The 16,997-nt window shown below is 36.1% G+C and overlaps 1 protein-coding gene across 3 annotated transcripts in view; it reads left to right on the top strand.

Moving 5' to 3' along the window:
• COL8A1 (collagen, type VIII, alpha 1) overlaps positions 1 to 16,997 on the top strand; it is a 167,947-nt gene that overhangs the window by 92,118 nt on the left and 58,832 nt on the right. For all 3 annotated transcript variants that reach the window (XM_005861242.2, XM_014535593.1, XM_005861243.2), the window contains exon 2: positions 10,644 to 10,743. The gene's annotated coding sequence lies outside the window, so the exon portion shown is untranslated. The remainder of the gene's footprint in view (positions 1 to 10,643; positions 10,744 to 16,997) is intronic.

The raw sequence follows: 16,997 nt of genomic DNA, 5'->3' as shown, positions 1-16,997 counted from the left end.
AAAAGAAAGAAAGAAAGAAAGAAAGAAAGAAAGAAAGAAAGAAAGAAAGAAAGAAAGAAAGAAAGAAAGAAAGAAAGAAGAGAGACTCACCCAAAGTAATCATTTCCTTGGAAAGTCAATTGTCATGTGCTAGTTGGTTATAAATGGAATGTACAATTATAATACATTCTGGTTTTCATTTTCTTTTTAGCCTTGTTTCCAGTGAAAAGAAGGCTTATGAAATCTCCCTGGCAGGCTATGCCTTGATTAATATATTTTTTTTATTTTTCTTCTTTAAACTGGTTACAACTTAATCTCTTAGACGAACCTAGACTTTAGTAACAATACATGTGCCCTCAGAGGAGATATATGAAAGTAGAAATGCTGTCCTCATTTCAAAGGAAAACTTTTTCCCTCCTAATTTAAATAAGCAGGATGATTCCACCACTACTATCATCCTCTCCTTCCCTACCTTCTCACAGACTCCAGCAAGTTCTCTGCAGCTTGCAGAATGTCCCCTCATTTACAGCACACAAACAACACTTGCACTCACAGTTTATACCAAAACTCTCTAATTTGTTGTACTTCTCTGTTTATACAGCTGTGCATCTCTTTGCTCCACTGTGTTCACCACATCTATTGTCTGGTTTTTATTGTGAGCTCCTGGGGGCGAAGAAGGGAGTCTGTTTAACTTGATATGCACAGTATCGTGCGTGCACACGCAGGTGGGCACCACATGACCGTTCTTTTTTTTTTTTAAGAAACAGTAATTTTATTTTATTTATTTATTTTTTGGGTAATCCTCACCCAAGGATATTTTCCCATTGATATTTATTTATTTATAATCCCTTATTGTTGGAAGTTGTACATATGTCTCCTTTTTCCTCCATTGACCTTCCCCACCCGCTCCCACCCCCCAGCACATGCTCCCACCCACATGACCTTTCTCGACAGTGATGGCCATGAATGCTCAAAAAAACCCTCCGTGGACTAATCAAAGCTGGAAAGAAGGCTCAGGTTATAGAGTCTGTGTCATCCCATGGTCCTCCTATTGCCACACACCAAAGCCGTAACAGGTGTCAGGGACCATCAGGAAAAGTCCAAAGAACAACTGGAAAATCTAGTAAACTAGGGCCTGAAATGCACAGAAAACAAGACTGCACTTATTTGGGAGCTTGTCCTCCACCGTGACCCTCCTTTTTCTCTTGTGTAAGTGCAGTCTTGCGGGGGTTCTCAGCTCAGAGCATATGTGTCAGTGCCCATTCTCATAAGTGGTTGTTATATTTCAGACACTCCATGGAAGACTATGAAAGACAATATCTTGGCTTTCTTATTTCTTTATGTTTACAGAAGGAACAAAAATCATCTTCATCAGAACTAATATTTCTTCCCTCCCACCAATCCCCACACATTCCCCCTCAAACATTCCTTTACACCAATCTTCCTCACTGACCCAAGAAGTCAAAATGATCCACATTTCTTGGTCTGGTTAAAATTTTTCAATGCCTGTTCATCCTTCAGTCTTCAAAGTTACATCAAAGGACAAAGTGATTGATGAAAACCCTTCCCTCAGGGAAAGCACAGGAAATAGCATTCCATTTAATTCAACAAATATTTTCTAGACACCAATTAAAAGTCTCTCACTGTGTGCTAGGAAAACAAAGGGGAGCAAAACATAGATGTATTTTCAAAATGTGTGTGTGTGTGTGTGTGTGTGTGTGTGTGTGTGATTAGTTAATTTAAAGTTTTTTTAAACCATTAAATATAAGAAGATTGACTTATTGTAGGATTGTGGTGGAGAATAAATAATATCCTATATAATAAAAGCCTAATATGCTAAGTGTCCAGTTGTCTGGTCGGCCATTCAACCAATCAAAGTGTAATATGCTAATGATAAGCTAAGGCTGCTCAAACACTCACTATGATGTGCACAGACCACCAGGGGGCAGACGCTCTGACTGGTAGGTTAGCTTACTGCTGGGGTCCAGCTGATCGGGACTGAGTGAGACAGGCTGGACATGCCCTGGAGCCCTCCCACGGTCCCTCCCTGGCTGGCCAACCTCTCGCGTCCCTCCCCAGACTCGATTGTGCACAGGTGGGGTCCCTCGGCCTGGCCTGTGCCCTCTCACAATCCAGGACCCCTCGGGGGATGTTGGAGAGTGGGTTTTGGCCCCATGGCAGAATGACCAATCGCTATGATGTGCACTGACCACCAGGGGGCAGACGCTCAATACAGGAGCTGCCCCCTGGTGGTCACTGCGCTCCCCCAGGGGCAGCCCCACTCAGCCAGAAGCTGGGCTCACGGCTGGCAAGCGCAGGGGGGGTGGCGGGAGCCTCTCCTGCCTCTGCAGCAGCATTAAGGATGTCCAACTGATGGCTTAGGCCCGCTCCCCTGAGGTAGCGGGCCTAAGCCAGCAGTTGGACATCCCTCAAAGGTTCCCGGACTGCAAGGGGGCACAGGCTGGGCTGAGGGACCCCCCCTACCCCGAGTGCATGAATTTTGTGCACCAGGCCTCTAGTAATATCTATGATTTACTATACTAAGCAAAGAGCTTGCCATGTAAGATAGCCCCAGTAAGTATGGCTTAATTTAGAACAATATTTTTTTTGAGAGGGCTTTCTCTGGAAATCAAATTTGACCTTGAATTATGGGCAGTATAATTTGTTATGAACATAGGAGGAACTATCACATTCAAGAACAACAAAAAAAAACTATCATCTAGAACATATTTTTCCAGCAAAAATGAAACTCAGCCTTGTCCTGTGTCCCAAGAGAGTCTGGTTCACATCCTGCCCTTCCTATGAAGGTTTTGAAGTGTTTCAGAACCTTGATCATGTCCCAAACACACACAACACATTTTTTTTCTCCTGTTTCTCCTACCATGGTCCTCACATTTGTTCCACAAGTGACTACAGCAATGCACTTGAAGTTTTATACATTTATTTCAAAGGGACATAAAATGATTATCTCCATGCTTCATTTTATTAGTTAGCTGTTACTGAATCAGTATCATCAAAATTTAATCTACAGCAAGAATAAATTAACTTTTAACTAGAAGTAAAACTAAGTCAAATTTTACTCACCCAAAGCATTTTTTTAAAACTTGCTCAAAACAAACTGCTTCACAAGTCATCTTAGATAAGGTATGATGTTTAATTAATTAATTAATTAACTGTAAGGATGACTATATGAATAGATTATAATGCAAATGACAAGATTGAACAAGGATATCATAATATACTGACCTAAACAAAGGAATCCCTTACTTTGCACCTTTTAGTTCAACTTAAGCATAGCTCCATAATGCCAAATATCTAGATAACAGAAAGGAGACTTCATATTAGATTCTCCTTGAATATTTGCCTCACAAAAACATGGTCTTAGTCTTTTTCCTAAATTCTATTATATAGAAGACCTCTGACCACACCTGGAATCACCGTTAGAATCTCAATATTTTATCCTGTCTGAAGGTTCATCCAATGGTTTCATTTAAAAAGGATTATAATTTCACCTTCTATATCTTTTCAACAAGGGTAAGGGCCTTCTGGAAAACATTCGATATATTTCTATCTATTGCAAAATATCAGAAGGATGCACCTGAAATAAAAATCTCATAGACTATTTCCTGTCAAATATCACCACTTAAGTTGTATTGTAAGTTGTATTGTAAGGGCCTAATTTTATATTCTAATCAGTGAAGCTATTGCTCTCCAGTTCTCTGAACTAAAGCCACTATTTCTCACAAATTTATTCACTTACTGAAGTGTTGATTAATTTCTCACTCTCACCTTTCTTATTCCAGACTAATAAAATCCAAACATTTCAGATTTACTTTAGATATTCAGATGTTTTCAGTCCTTTTACTACCAGATCCTTTAGACTTAGCTTCTCTGAACTTTGTGATCATTGAATACTGTCATGAAACCAGAACATGGGTTTTATAATTAAAGGAATATTCATGTTTATTTAAGCAAAATGTACTTAAAAGAAGACCAATGACCCAGCAATCCAGACCTCCAATGGTGGCTTAGTACAACCTTAGATTTTTCCCCCCTTATTCTAATTTGTCAGGATTTAGTTGTTAGTTCAGAATTGATCCTGTTTTCATAGAACTGGAATTCTCCATCCTAGAATTTTATCTGGGACTCTGCAACCTTAAGTTTTTGTAAAATTCAGCTGGAGGATTCAGAAGTTTCTTCCTCCAGCTCTCTGAACATTATTAAGCTGCAATGAAACCAAATCAGATACACTCCTCCAAAGGACAATAAGAATAGTTTCTAGGAACCTCAAGGTGCCTCACCCAATTGTCTTTTCTAAGTCCTGGCATTTCGAAACAACTGATATGCACAGTTCCTATGGAAATCTTGTGCCAAATTTAACAGCATTGTTAATTAGTGAATATTTGTTGTGCTCCAGACAATGTCCATGAATCAGTAAAGTAAAAGATAGTGTCCCTTGAAAACCTGAGGATAATGTCAATGGGGTAAGAATAGGCAGTTCCTCTGTTTTTCAACCTTGTGTGAAGGAATGGAGTCTGTCTTCTCATTGCCTTAACTCATTTGTGCATGGTTGTAAAAATTAGATGAGACTGCACAGATAGCACACTTAGCAAGGAGACTGGCCCAAAGGATATCTTTCATAGACGTGTATTTCCTTTCCCTTCAAGAATCAGAAGAATGTGGCCAGCCTGCTTTGCAGAGGAAATTCAAAACTAGTGGGGCTAGACTATGTTGTAATACACATCAAAAGTTGTGCCTGAGTGTCTAAATGTTATAAAATTTCTGAAATAGTATGGTATGTCTATAAATAGCAATTCAGAGTTTTCTCATGGATTTTATAGAAATAGTTTTCATTACTGTAGAATCTTATGATCATACCAGGCGATTGAGGCCCAACCACTAAGGTTCCTGTATCTCAGAGTAAATGACACTAAAAGGAACAATTTTGTTTTGCTTCTTTCATATTTTTATTGAGATATAATTAACATATAACATTATACTAGTTTTAGGTATATAACATAATGAATCAATATTTGTGTATATGTATACAAAGTGATCACCACAATAAGTCTAGTTAACCTACATCATGAAACATAGTTAAAATTTTTTCTTGTGATGAGAACATTTAAGATCTCGTAGCAACTTTCAAATATATAATACAGAATTATTAACTACACTCACCATGCTATACATTACAAAGAGGAACAGTTTTAACTCCCATCCACCCAATCGGGTAATTAAGAAAACTCCTCATTCTAGAGGCTTGTATTAAGCCAGCCTCAAAAAATGAAACCCTGCTTTCAACACTTTCAGTGCTGAAAGGGGAGTCTAGTTTCTTATCCAATAAATAAATCACATGTTTGACAGGAGTAAAAATATTGATGGGAGGTGCACATTCTTCATTTCAAAGAAAGGAGCCTGTTGAGTGGTAGTATAGTTTTGAAAGTATCTGACTTGACAGAGGAGCTCTCATCACACTTCTGAAATAATTTTATGCTGCTGTGATTTTGTTTGTGGGTATTTCATTATTCAAAATTGAAGCAATGTACTTAACTCAAATCAGAACCATCAAAGCTTTTCAAAATGCCCCTATAATACACAATTTCTGTTTTTTTAAATAATGTCAAATGATGTCTTTTTCTGAACTGCTAAATTCTGTGTTTCATAAGTACAAAAAGTATTTGCAAGGCATCCAGTAAATATTTACAGAACACCTACCATGAGCCAATCCTAGTTCTGGTTGTAAGGGGTGTTCCAATAAACAAAACAAGTCCCCTGCTCTCAAGGAGGGGTGGGGAGAGAGGAAGGGTTGGTGGAAGAAGACTATAAATGAATAAAAAGGTGTCATTAAATAAGAAAGATATAACTATTCCTATGGAATTAAAGATAATTAGATATACATGAAAATGAGTGGTTGACTTTAGATCGGGTGGTCAAGAAAAACCTCTCTGAAGAAGTGATATTCAAGCTGAGATTTAAATGGTGAAGAGCCCAACAGTGTCTGGAGGAAGAGAATTACAGGCAGAAGAATAGCAAAGGCCTAAAAGTGGGGACCAGCATGATGTTTTTCATAAGGAGAAGGCCAGTATGGCTAGAGAATAGAGGGCAAGGGGAAAAGGGGGCAAAATTGTAGGCAAAGTGAAATTATATGAGGCATGGATGCCAAAAATAAAAGTTTAGTTTTGTTCTAAGTGCTATGGGGAGCTATTGGATGAGAAGAGTGGGGGCTGGGGGGGTCTTAAGCATGAGAATGGCATGACTTGATTTACTTTTTCAAAGTTTATCACATCTGCAGGTGGAGAGTGGGGCAAGAGTAGATGCACTTTTTATGCATTTAGAACTATTGAAGAATTGTAAGCAAGAACTTGACTCACTTATTTTTGTTTTTAATATCTTTTTGACTATGGTGTGGAGACTCAACTGTGATGTAAAGAGGTATATAGCCCTGACCGGTTTGGCTCAGTGGCTGGAGTGTCGGCCTGTGGACTGGGGGGTCCCAGGTTCAGTTCAGGTACGTGCCCTTGACTGAGAATCAAACCCTTGTCATTTTAGTGCGCAGACTAATGCTCTAACCACTGAGCAATAACCAACCAGGGCTATTTAACTCTATTGATGGACATTTAGACTTCTATATTTTTGCTCCAAGAATTAGAACTATAATAAACATTTTATATTTTACCTCATTTCTGATTACTTCCTTACCTAAAATCCTAAATTCCTAGCAAAGTCAAAAATATATTTTAAAAGCTCTGGATATACAAAAAGTTCGTGCCATATATACTCTCACTTAACACAAACCAACATTAAATATTATTTTTATCTTTGCCAATTTGATAACCAAAATTTTAACCCCATTGTGTAATTCACATTTTCTTTACTTACTAATGAAATTGAACTTTTTTACATATTCATGTTTTATTTTTCTTTTGTGAATTTTATTTTCATTTAATAGCCAATTTTCCTATATAGTATTACTAGTTTGTTCTTGGTGTTTGTAGGATCTCTTTATATAGGAAGGATACTAAGACTTTCTTTGTCCATTTTGGCAAATAATCTCCCAGAGTGTCTTTTACATTCAATTTCTAAATGTTTTATTGTGAAAATATCCTACATACAAGAGAGTATGCTCCAGTTTTCTATTGCTGCATAGCAACTCACATCAATATTTAGTGGCTTAAAGCAACAAACATCTTATTTTATCTCATAGTTGTGTGGGTGTTGGCTGAGATTTTCCTGCTCTCACAGATTACTCACCTGGCAGACTGGCTGATCTAAAGGGCCCCAAATGGCTTTACTCTTGTGTAGTGCCTGGCAGAGATAGAAGGAAGGCTGGCTCTTTGGGCATCACCAACTGGAGCACCTACATGGTGTCTGCACAGTGGTCTCAGGGGATTCAGACCTCTTACCTGGAAACTTGGGGCTCTAAAAGACAGTGTGCCAGCACATAAGGCAACACCTTTGTGGTCTTTTATGACCTAGCATCAAACGCTACATAGTACCCACCTCTACTGTGTTCTGTTGGTCAAAGCGGTCACATGGTCTCCCAGATTCAATGCGGGGAATATAGAGCAGGGTCAAAGAATGTGTGGGCATGTTTTAAAACCTCCATATGATATATATTTTTTGAAAGAATAAAGCAAGTTCTCCTTCACCTTTTAGCTTTATTTATAACATTATTTGCAATTGGTTCTAATGTATTTATATAAATAAATGTATTTCTTTTTCCCCTCTACCTTCTTCCATTGCTTTGTAGTTAGTTTTTAAAAATTATTTTCAAAGTGTCTGTCTAGAAAATTAGGGACATTATCAATTAATATATTTGGAGACAAGACTTAATGGCCTTTAGACACTTTAAGTACTATGTACTATGGTTTCATTAATTTGATTTAATTTTTAATCCTTTTCATCAGTGACACATTTGAAAATTCATCTAAAATGCAGGTTGAATCATACATTTAATTATGCATTTGTTCTGTGAAGAAAAAAAAGAAATCGGACTAAATAGTTCTTACTCAGTATTTTGCCACATTCTGACTCTTTCTTCCAACATGAACTGAAATACAATAAGCTACATATTGCCTGTACAGCTAATAGTTCCCTTCAGGTCTTGCAATAGTGCTTGAAAATTGAGTAATTTGATTCATTTCATGAGCGGTGATTGTAGCACTCTTTCTTACAGAGCTTTGAATGGCAAAGTAAAAAATGTGTCGTCACATAAGAGCAAGAAAAGTCTTTTAGTTGGTAATTATTTTAAAGGACATTCTTTTGGCTCATAGAGAGGGAAGAATTCCTTAAAAAAAATATGTGGTAAACACTCAAATGCTAAACAATGATGCTCATCCCATGTTCTAAAAATTGTAATTGGGGTGTTTTTTTTAGTCATTTTCTCTGTTTCCAGTATTGCATTTCAGAAACTCTTTCTTCATCTATCTGGTTGTGGAACTGTGAAAGCTGTGCAGAGAGAAGTAAATTGAGTAAAATGTGTGAAACACACCTAATAGTGATCATCAGCATTTTTATGTATCCTGTGTATCTTTCTCCTGCTTTATTTCACCATATCCAAGGAAAAAAAATAAATTTTGGAAGAAGAAGATATTGGAAAAATATTATTATCTAGTGCAATTAATCATCATCAGTCCAAGAGCTATATCTATGTTTCCCCCAACATTTTATCTCCAACACTAAGCATTTTGCCTTATACATAGTAGCCCTCAATGAATATTTATTGAAAAATGATTTGGGGAGAGGGTCCAAAGTATTTTTCAGCCCGGTCCTGCTATCCAGTCTGAATCTAGAATTTCTTTTTCATGGAGGCAGCTATGTTCATGAAGTATCTCTTTCATCTGTCTCTATTACTGATAGTCATACCTTAGTAGAAATGGACTGGAAAAGTCAAGCCCTTGAGTTCATTTAATGTCACTGAACTTTAGTACTAGAGATAATTTGAGATCTCATGGCCTTCCAGAGACAAAAATGTTTTCAAATCACCTATGAGCAACATAACTTTATTTATGCCTGAATATGCACAAGTTTAGCCAAAGTTCAAAACACGGCTATTTCCACCCTTCAGGCTTGTACACACGTTGTGAGGACTCCTACGGAAGGCCACATACCATAGCCTGGACCTTGTGTTTTGGGGACACTCATGTCTTGTAGACTTTCAGCAACTAAAAAACACTCAAATATTTCCTTATTTCATGTTGAATACCAAATTCAGATAAACTCTTATAGCTATAATTTCCAATAAGGTAGCCACTAGCCACAGTGGGTGTTTCAATTCAAATTAATTAAAATTAAAATTAAAAAGAACTAAAACTTCAGCTCCATATTTGTACTAGTCACATTTCAAGTGCTCAGTAGCCACATGTGACTGGTGCCTATCATGTTGAACAGTACAGCTATAGAACATTTTCATTGTCACAGGAAGTTTTATTGGCTAGTACTGCTCTAGAATAGATCACTTATAACACATTGCAGAAATTCTAAATTGGATACCCAATTCTGCAATTATTTCCTAATCAATCAATCTTAGTTTTCAAATATTTTTGTTTATCTGAATGTCTGAAATTGTTCCTACTTAAATCCATTTTAACAACAAATGTAGGTAATATTTCCTAAACACGTCTCTATGAAATATAACAAAACAAAATAAAGTATCTATTATCCAAAACACAGAGTTAAATTTCTGAAACTCAATTTAAGTAAGAATAAGTCCAATATGATTTGTAACAAGTCTAAATTATAGATGATTCATAAAGTGTCTTCAACTAAATTGCCCAAAAAGCTCACACAAGAACCTACAAGTGTTGCCAAATTAAAGCCCTATCAGACCTGATTTGATAAATAACTAAGAATAATTTCTAGCTCAAATACTATTGTATACAAACAGATGGAAAATGTGTTTCTGGAAGAGCTCACTTTTCTAAAATAAACCTAACTTTTCTCCCAGAGGTATAACTTCCTCAGAAATCTGTTTTCTCTTTAACAAATGCCCAAATCCTTTCTAAATTATCTCAAATCTGTATTAATGGGAGTTATTTTAGTGAGAACTTAGCACATAATATAACCATGAAAGGCAATAAAGATATACAATAAATCATTAATTTGGACAGAAACTATATATAGTATATGTGTAAAAATAAATAAGTATACATTTGCACATATTACAACAACAATAAATATTCTCTCGCCTAAACAGCATTCAAATATCCCTAATATCTCCTACATGTGCTTTTAAATTTGGGCAAATAATAGCATTTTCTACTTCAATGTGTATTTATAAATTCCTATTATGTAATTTCTCCTATGATCCAAAAACAATACACTTTGATAATTCAGCTTCCTGTTGCCTTCCCAATTTAGTAAAAGCAGTGGTTTTCAACCTTTTTTATCTCATAGCACACATAAACTAATTAATAAAATTCTGTGGCACACCAAAAAATATACTTTTTGCCCATCTGACACACAAAAAATAGGCATAATTTTGATTCATTCACACCAGATGGCTATTGTTGTGTTGGCTGTTGTCATTTACTTATTTAACAATCTAAAGGAAAAGAGGTCAGTACTCTGACTAAGTAGTCATGTATTGCATGTTTTAAAAATTCTTGCCGGCACACTGGTTGGAAATCTCTGAGTAAAAGTATCCTATTTTTCTATTTCAGACGCTGTTCTGGAAGTGGAGCAGAAACCAGTCCCAGGTGTGCCACAGGAAGGCACAGGCAAGGACGCTGGTCCTGATTCTGCAGGCAGCCAAGTCTAAATGTAAGTGTAAGAAGTGATGGAGGGCGTCGCAGTGGCCTGGCCGCCGGTGGTGCACAGGGAAAGGTGGGGGGTGGGGAGAGGAGTTGGAAGACACTTGGCTATCCAGCCTGCCTGCATGTCCTATCTCCTATCCCCATCTCCACTGCTGCAAAAGCCTTTAGTCCATCTTTACTAATGCCAGGTTTTTAAATCCCTGACAGTAAAATGCATGTGCAGAGTGTGATTCTAGCTGGTTTTTTTAAGTCCAGGCATGTTGAATAGAGTCTTAAAATAATCATTTCCATAGGCCCTGACTAGGTTATCCAAGTGTTCACCAGATGCTAGCAGCTAGATTTTGCAGAGGAAAATCTGCAAAAAATTGCTAACTTAAGCTGCTTTTCATGATTCAGCAGAGGGTTTCAAGTCATAGAAGATCTGGAGATTTGTAAAATAAATAATTCCCGTGGAAATGGGAAAATTAAAATAATCTTATCATCTCCCAGTCATATGTATATGTGCTTTTTGGACAATTATCAAATTTCTCTTAATTGTCCCATTTTTTTTTCTGGCTGATAGTTTATAGTTTTAAGTTATGAGTTGTAATGAAGAAATGATTCCTTTCAGATGCCTGAAGTGGCATATGCTAAATTTTCCTAAGACAATCTAGCAAATATGAAACAGAGCATGATATAACATACGGTTTTATTCACATATGATACTGAATATATTCACAGTGAAAAATTATAACAATATACCAGAATCTCTTTTGTCCCCGCATTGATCTCTCAGGAGGAGCAATTAACATATGAAGTACGTCATTAACTTTTTAAGTTTGATGGGGAAAAAATGCCATCCATTTCTGACAAGTAGACATTATCTCATAGTATCCACAGTCATCTTATGTTTATTACTATTGCCTGGTGTTAAGTGTGACTTTTGGACACACAGCTCAATATTTCCGAATATTGAATAGTACAATGACTCTTTATAGTCTATTTAATTTTATTTAGTAATTTAAAGAATGTGAGATTCCTCACATTTCTGTGTTCTTGCTGGAGGTGCCCTTGAACAAAAAGAAAAGCACAGCAAGAAGCCCTGCAGTTAATGCCACATGACCACATCCGGTCTAGAATGAATCAATCCTGAGTTCTGGATAAATTCAAATATGTTAATAACTCTCATAAGGTATCACATTTTTACTACATGTACCATTAATTATTGGCTGGATTTCATCAAGGCCAGATGTTAATCAAATGAAATATTTATAATGCAAAACCATTGAATAAAATATATGTATACTCATTTAAGCAACACGTTATAGGATTCAAGCCTATCACATATTTTGGAGATGCTGATGAAGGAATCAGGCCTCCTGTTACAGTCATAATGTCAGGGTAAGGCTCTGACCCCAATCCAGGGAAACTTCATAATTGTTGTAACCAATGGCAGGCTCAGCTTCTGAATTTCTTGTAACAAAATCTTGCTGCCAAGGGCATGGATGGGCTCACCCAGTAAAAAATTACAGTAATAATGTTAAACTAAATCATAAAGTTGCAGAAGGTGGCTATTATAGGGCAGAGGAGATAAATTGCTTGTAAAGTTATGGTGAAAATATAAAAAATACATTTATTAGACTTTTAAAAATTAAGTCTTGTTTTTAAACTGGGGTGCAAAAACAATAAAATGAAAAGATTACTCAATAAACTATTTCATTCAATAGTCAACAGCAATGAAAGTAAAAATTTCATTGATTCAACATGCTCATCAATTCAGGCAGGCCCAAAGCTTATATTTGATAGTTTTCCAATAAAAATAACAAACTGAAAGTCATTTAAGAAAGAATAAGAATGAACTTTTTGAATATATAGTCTTCGTCTCAGTGAAAATTAACTTGGCTTATGCTTAATTTACATAGTATAAAACTAAATATTTTATGTAATTTTTAAGTTTTTGAAGAAATTCATTTGAAACAAATGTAAAAAATGGTCCCTCAAAATTAAATATGAAAACCGTGATAGGATTACAATTAGGGAAAATGGAAATAGAGTATGATAACTGTGTGCCCTCACAAAAGTAAAGGACGTGACTTTTTAAATTATTTTTTAATAATCTAGAATTTCCTTTCTGATCATCTTTTTACTTTCTGAAAATATGGATTCCTGAATCACATAACATACACATTTTGGTAGGTATATTCTGTATTTTCTTCAGTTAAATTATATCTCTCTAAGTGACAATTATCGTAGTAACAAACTCCTTTTGCTCATGAGAATATCTAATGTGCCTTATGCACAGTAAGCACAAATAAACATGTATTGAACTGAATTATTCTCACTTTCTGTTCAGAGACTGATTTGTCTCTTGGATTCACACTGGAGAAGTGGTGTCTCACACATGGGATTAATGAGCTACATCTGTAACCAAGAATAATCCACGGAAAACCTGCTGCATTGATCCATATCTGTTTTATTAATCAAACCTACTACGGAAAGACTTTCTTGTGGTTATACCATATTTTGGAGATAAATAGAGTGGGTAAACCACAGTTCAATTTAGAAGTTCTTTGAAACTTTGAAAAACATGGGGGTTTATATTATATGACAGTAGTAAAGTCCAATCCTTGATAGTTGTAATTCTGATGTATAGGTATATAAATATCCTGTATGTAGACTTTTACTGTAGAATATTATGACAGTGTCCAAAAAGATCCTAACTATTCAATATGGAATTTATTTCTTATTATTACTCTCTTCCTCCCCCCATTTTTTTTAATAAAAAGGGTTTGGGGTTTTGGGGGAAGGTTTTTTGTTTGTTTGTTTTTGTTTGTTGTTTTTTTTAAAGCCAGCTTGGTATGAACAGCCTTTAGTTGAAGCAGATGGCTGGAAGTCAGAATCCCCAGATTCTATCTTTGATTCTCCTACCAACTTGGAATGTGGCCTTGGGCAAGTCATGAGAGTAAATCTACAATAAAAGGGGTAATAATGCCTTACATGTGTATTGTACTTTATGATCTAACAGAGCACTTTCACATATAATATCTTATTTAATCTTTTCCACAGCCTCCTATGAGGAGCATGGCAGTTATTAACAAGCTCCATTATAGAGAGTAGGAATTTGAGACCCAGAGAAACTAAATCAGTTGTTCACAGTCACATCAATATCAAATGTCAGAGCCAGGAACAGACATAGGATTACAAGTTATCCTTTGTCTTTTTTCCTCTACACCACACTGCTGCCCTCTGGTGCTGACCTAGTGGGAATGACTAGAGCCATGCTGTCCAATATGGTAGCCATGAGTCACATGTAGTGATTGAGCCCTTGAAATGTGGCTAGCCGCTACTGAGATGTACTGTGAGTGTAAAATCCATGCAGGATTTCTAAGATTTTGAATGAAAAAGATGTAAGGTATCTCATTAATACTTTTTATATTATTTGCATGTTAAAATATTACTTTTAGACATCTTGAGTTAGATAAAATATATTATTAAAATTAATCTCAACTGTTTCTTTTAACTTTTATAATGTGGCTACTAGAAAATATGAAGTCACACATTTGGCTCGTATTGTTTTATTGGACAGCACTGGACTGGTGGGTTCCATTGTTCAAAGCCCACAGTACGGACTTCACAGTACAGGACTTGCTTATGCACCTGTCTTGATGTGGCTGAGACAAATTTCCAAAGACTGTCAAACATAGAGCAGTGTGCATTAGCAGCAATGATTCAGTCATTCTCACACATCTTCCACAGGGTAAATGTCAGACTTCACTAGTCTATGCCTCAAACTGCTCATTTATATTAAACTTGCTGAGTGCTTGAAAGGCTTAGAGTAAAAGCACCATGGAAAGTACTGTAAATTATATTTATGACTCTGTAGCACACCTTACTTTAAATATGTTCCCATTAAACCTTATGAATGAATGAGACATTAGACTATTAGGTGAGATAGCCAATAATAATTATATATATAAAAACCTAATATGCAAAGTGTCCCCTCGGGAGCTCTATCGACCAGGAGTTAGATCACTCGCTATGACATGCACTGACCACCAGGAGGTAGCGCGGAATGAAGGAAGGCCCCAGCCGATGGCCACAGCCGCTAGCAACCCTACCCATGCACGTGCACTGGGCCTCTAGTTTATTATAAAATACAGTATATTTTATTCCCCCTACAAACTCTGTAAGATACTTTATATATAATTCCTAAAAAAAAAACGTAGTTTATTCCTGTTTTGAAAAATCTAAGTGAAAATCCTCAGGAAAAAAATGGGTTCTTTTTAAGGAGAATAGTAACAAATAGGCCAAATCCTGAAAGCTAACACCTATTTAGCATTTACTATTTGGACTCAAGCACTATACTAAGAGGGAGACCAAGTTATCTCATTTAAGGACTCAGCAACAGGGAGCAGAATGGAAGCTTTTAACCATTATTGCCTTACGTCAGTGCTATTTGAAATCACAATGCAACCTATCACAACAGTAATAGAATATTTTGAATTATTCCATTTTATTAATTTTAACTCCACAAGTGTTCACCTAACAAATACTAGTACAATGGACCAAAAACAGTTCTAGACACTGAAGGAATATTGGACAACAAGACCAGCCAGCACTCTGCCCTAGAAGAGAACATAAGTTAGTAGGCTTGTGAACATGGCTTTAAGCAACACATAAATAAGGCTTATGAGGGAAGAGTGACTTTTCATTTTCTAAAGAGTTTCTTTGTTACAATAGAATTCTCTTTAGCATCATTTCCCAGTATATTAAAACTTACCTACTGTGTATAAAGCAAAGGTCTCATTAAATATACTAGTATATATGTAGTATGAATTTCAGAAAATTACCTTCCTCTATATATTATACCTACTTGGAGGAAAATGGGCTGAAATTACCTTAAATATTTTTTGCAAAAAAGGAGGGATAAAGACAAACAAAAAGGGGACCTAAATAAAAATGGCACAATCACAAAATAGTGAAGATGAAAAAGTTTTGTAACTTTTTGTACAATAATAATAATGTTATCTTTGAAGAGATTACATTGTGTGGCTTTTAATAATTATATATTGATTATTAAAAGAAGACTTCAAGATATAATGTATGACTTCTTGCCAATCTCTTAATATTCATGCTTACCTAGAATTAAATAAAATGAAAAATATTAACAATAACCAACTCTGGATGGCAGAATTTTAGATATTTTTGTCATTATTTAACTTTTCTGTAATAATTCTAGAATAAACATACATTGCTTTAATAATAAGTAAATTTAAAAAGTTATCCTAATCAACTCCAAAATTGACTCCAAATGAGAAAGATAAAAATTATCTGGTGAAGTAAAATGCAAATTGTGTTCTCAGTCATAAATTTTTAAAACAATAATATGTTTATAGGTTCTCCTTTTCAGGAGTTATTGTCCTTCCTTTGATTCGAGATAAAGCAACCTGTGGACTACTCAAGTTCTCTAGACAAGGAAGGTGAAAATTGGATTGGGATTCCTAGTCTTTCTTGAGAAAGCAGTTTACCCTCAGCTGTGAACATGAATGTAAAGATCAAGATTGTAGTATGAGCTCTTAAAACTCAAAGTTATGCCCAGCTGATGTGGCTTAGTGGTTGAGTGTCTACCTATAAACCAAGAGATCACTGGTTTGATTTTTGATCGGGACACATACCTGGGTTATGGGCTTGATGCCCAGTAGAGGGTGTGCAGCCAATCGATGTTTCTCTCTCATCGCTGTTTCTATCTCTACCCTTCTCCCTTTCTCTCACTCTAAAATCAATAAAAATATATTTTTTTAAAAAAACCTCAAAGTTATAACAGCAGCAATGAGAAAAGCAGATAATTATGTAAAGTGCACCTCTTCTACCTTAAAACAAACCTGGTCATTATTCATATCAAATGGCATCTACTTAAAACTGGCCTTAGTCTTAGCCATGGGGAAAATTTCATGGGGAAATACTATCTAATAAAAGACAAAAAGGGTAATTGACTGTACCTTCACTACACTTCCCATTGGCTAATCAGGGCGATATGCAAATTAACCACCAACCAAGATGGCGACCGGCAGCCACACAGCTGAAGCGAGCAGGAGGCTTGCTTGCTCCAGTGATGGAGGAAGCCAAGGTTCCCCACCTGCTGCGGCCCGGGCTCTGAGCTCCGGAAGCAACAATGTTTCAATTATAGAAGCTAAACAAACCCCAGATACCTGCTTTCAGCTGGCCGTGGCCTCAGAGCTGGAGCGAGCAGGACGGCAACAAAGTTTCAATTATAAAAGGTAA

The sequence above is a fragment of the Myotis brandtii genome, unplaced genomic scaffold (genome assembly GCF_000412655.1).
Source record: "Myotis brandtii unplaced genomic scaffold, ASM41265v1 scaffold1464, whole genome shotgun sequence".
In the NCBI taxonomy this organism is placed as follows: Eukaryota; Metazoa; Chordata; class Mammalia; order Chiroptera; family Vespertilionidae; genus Myotis; species Myotis brandtii.
This window is presented reverse-complemented; position numbering and strand designations above follow the sequence as displayed.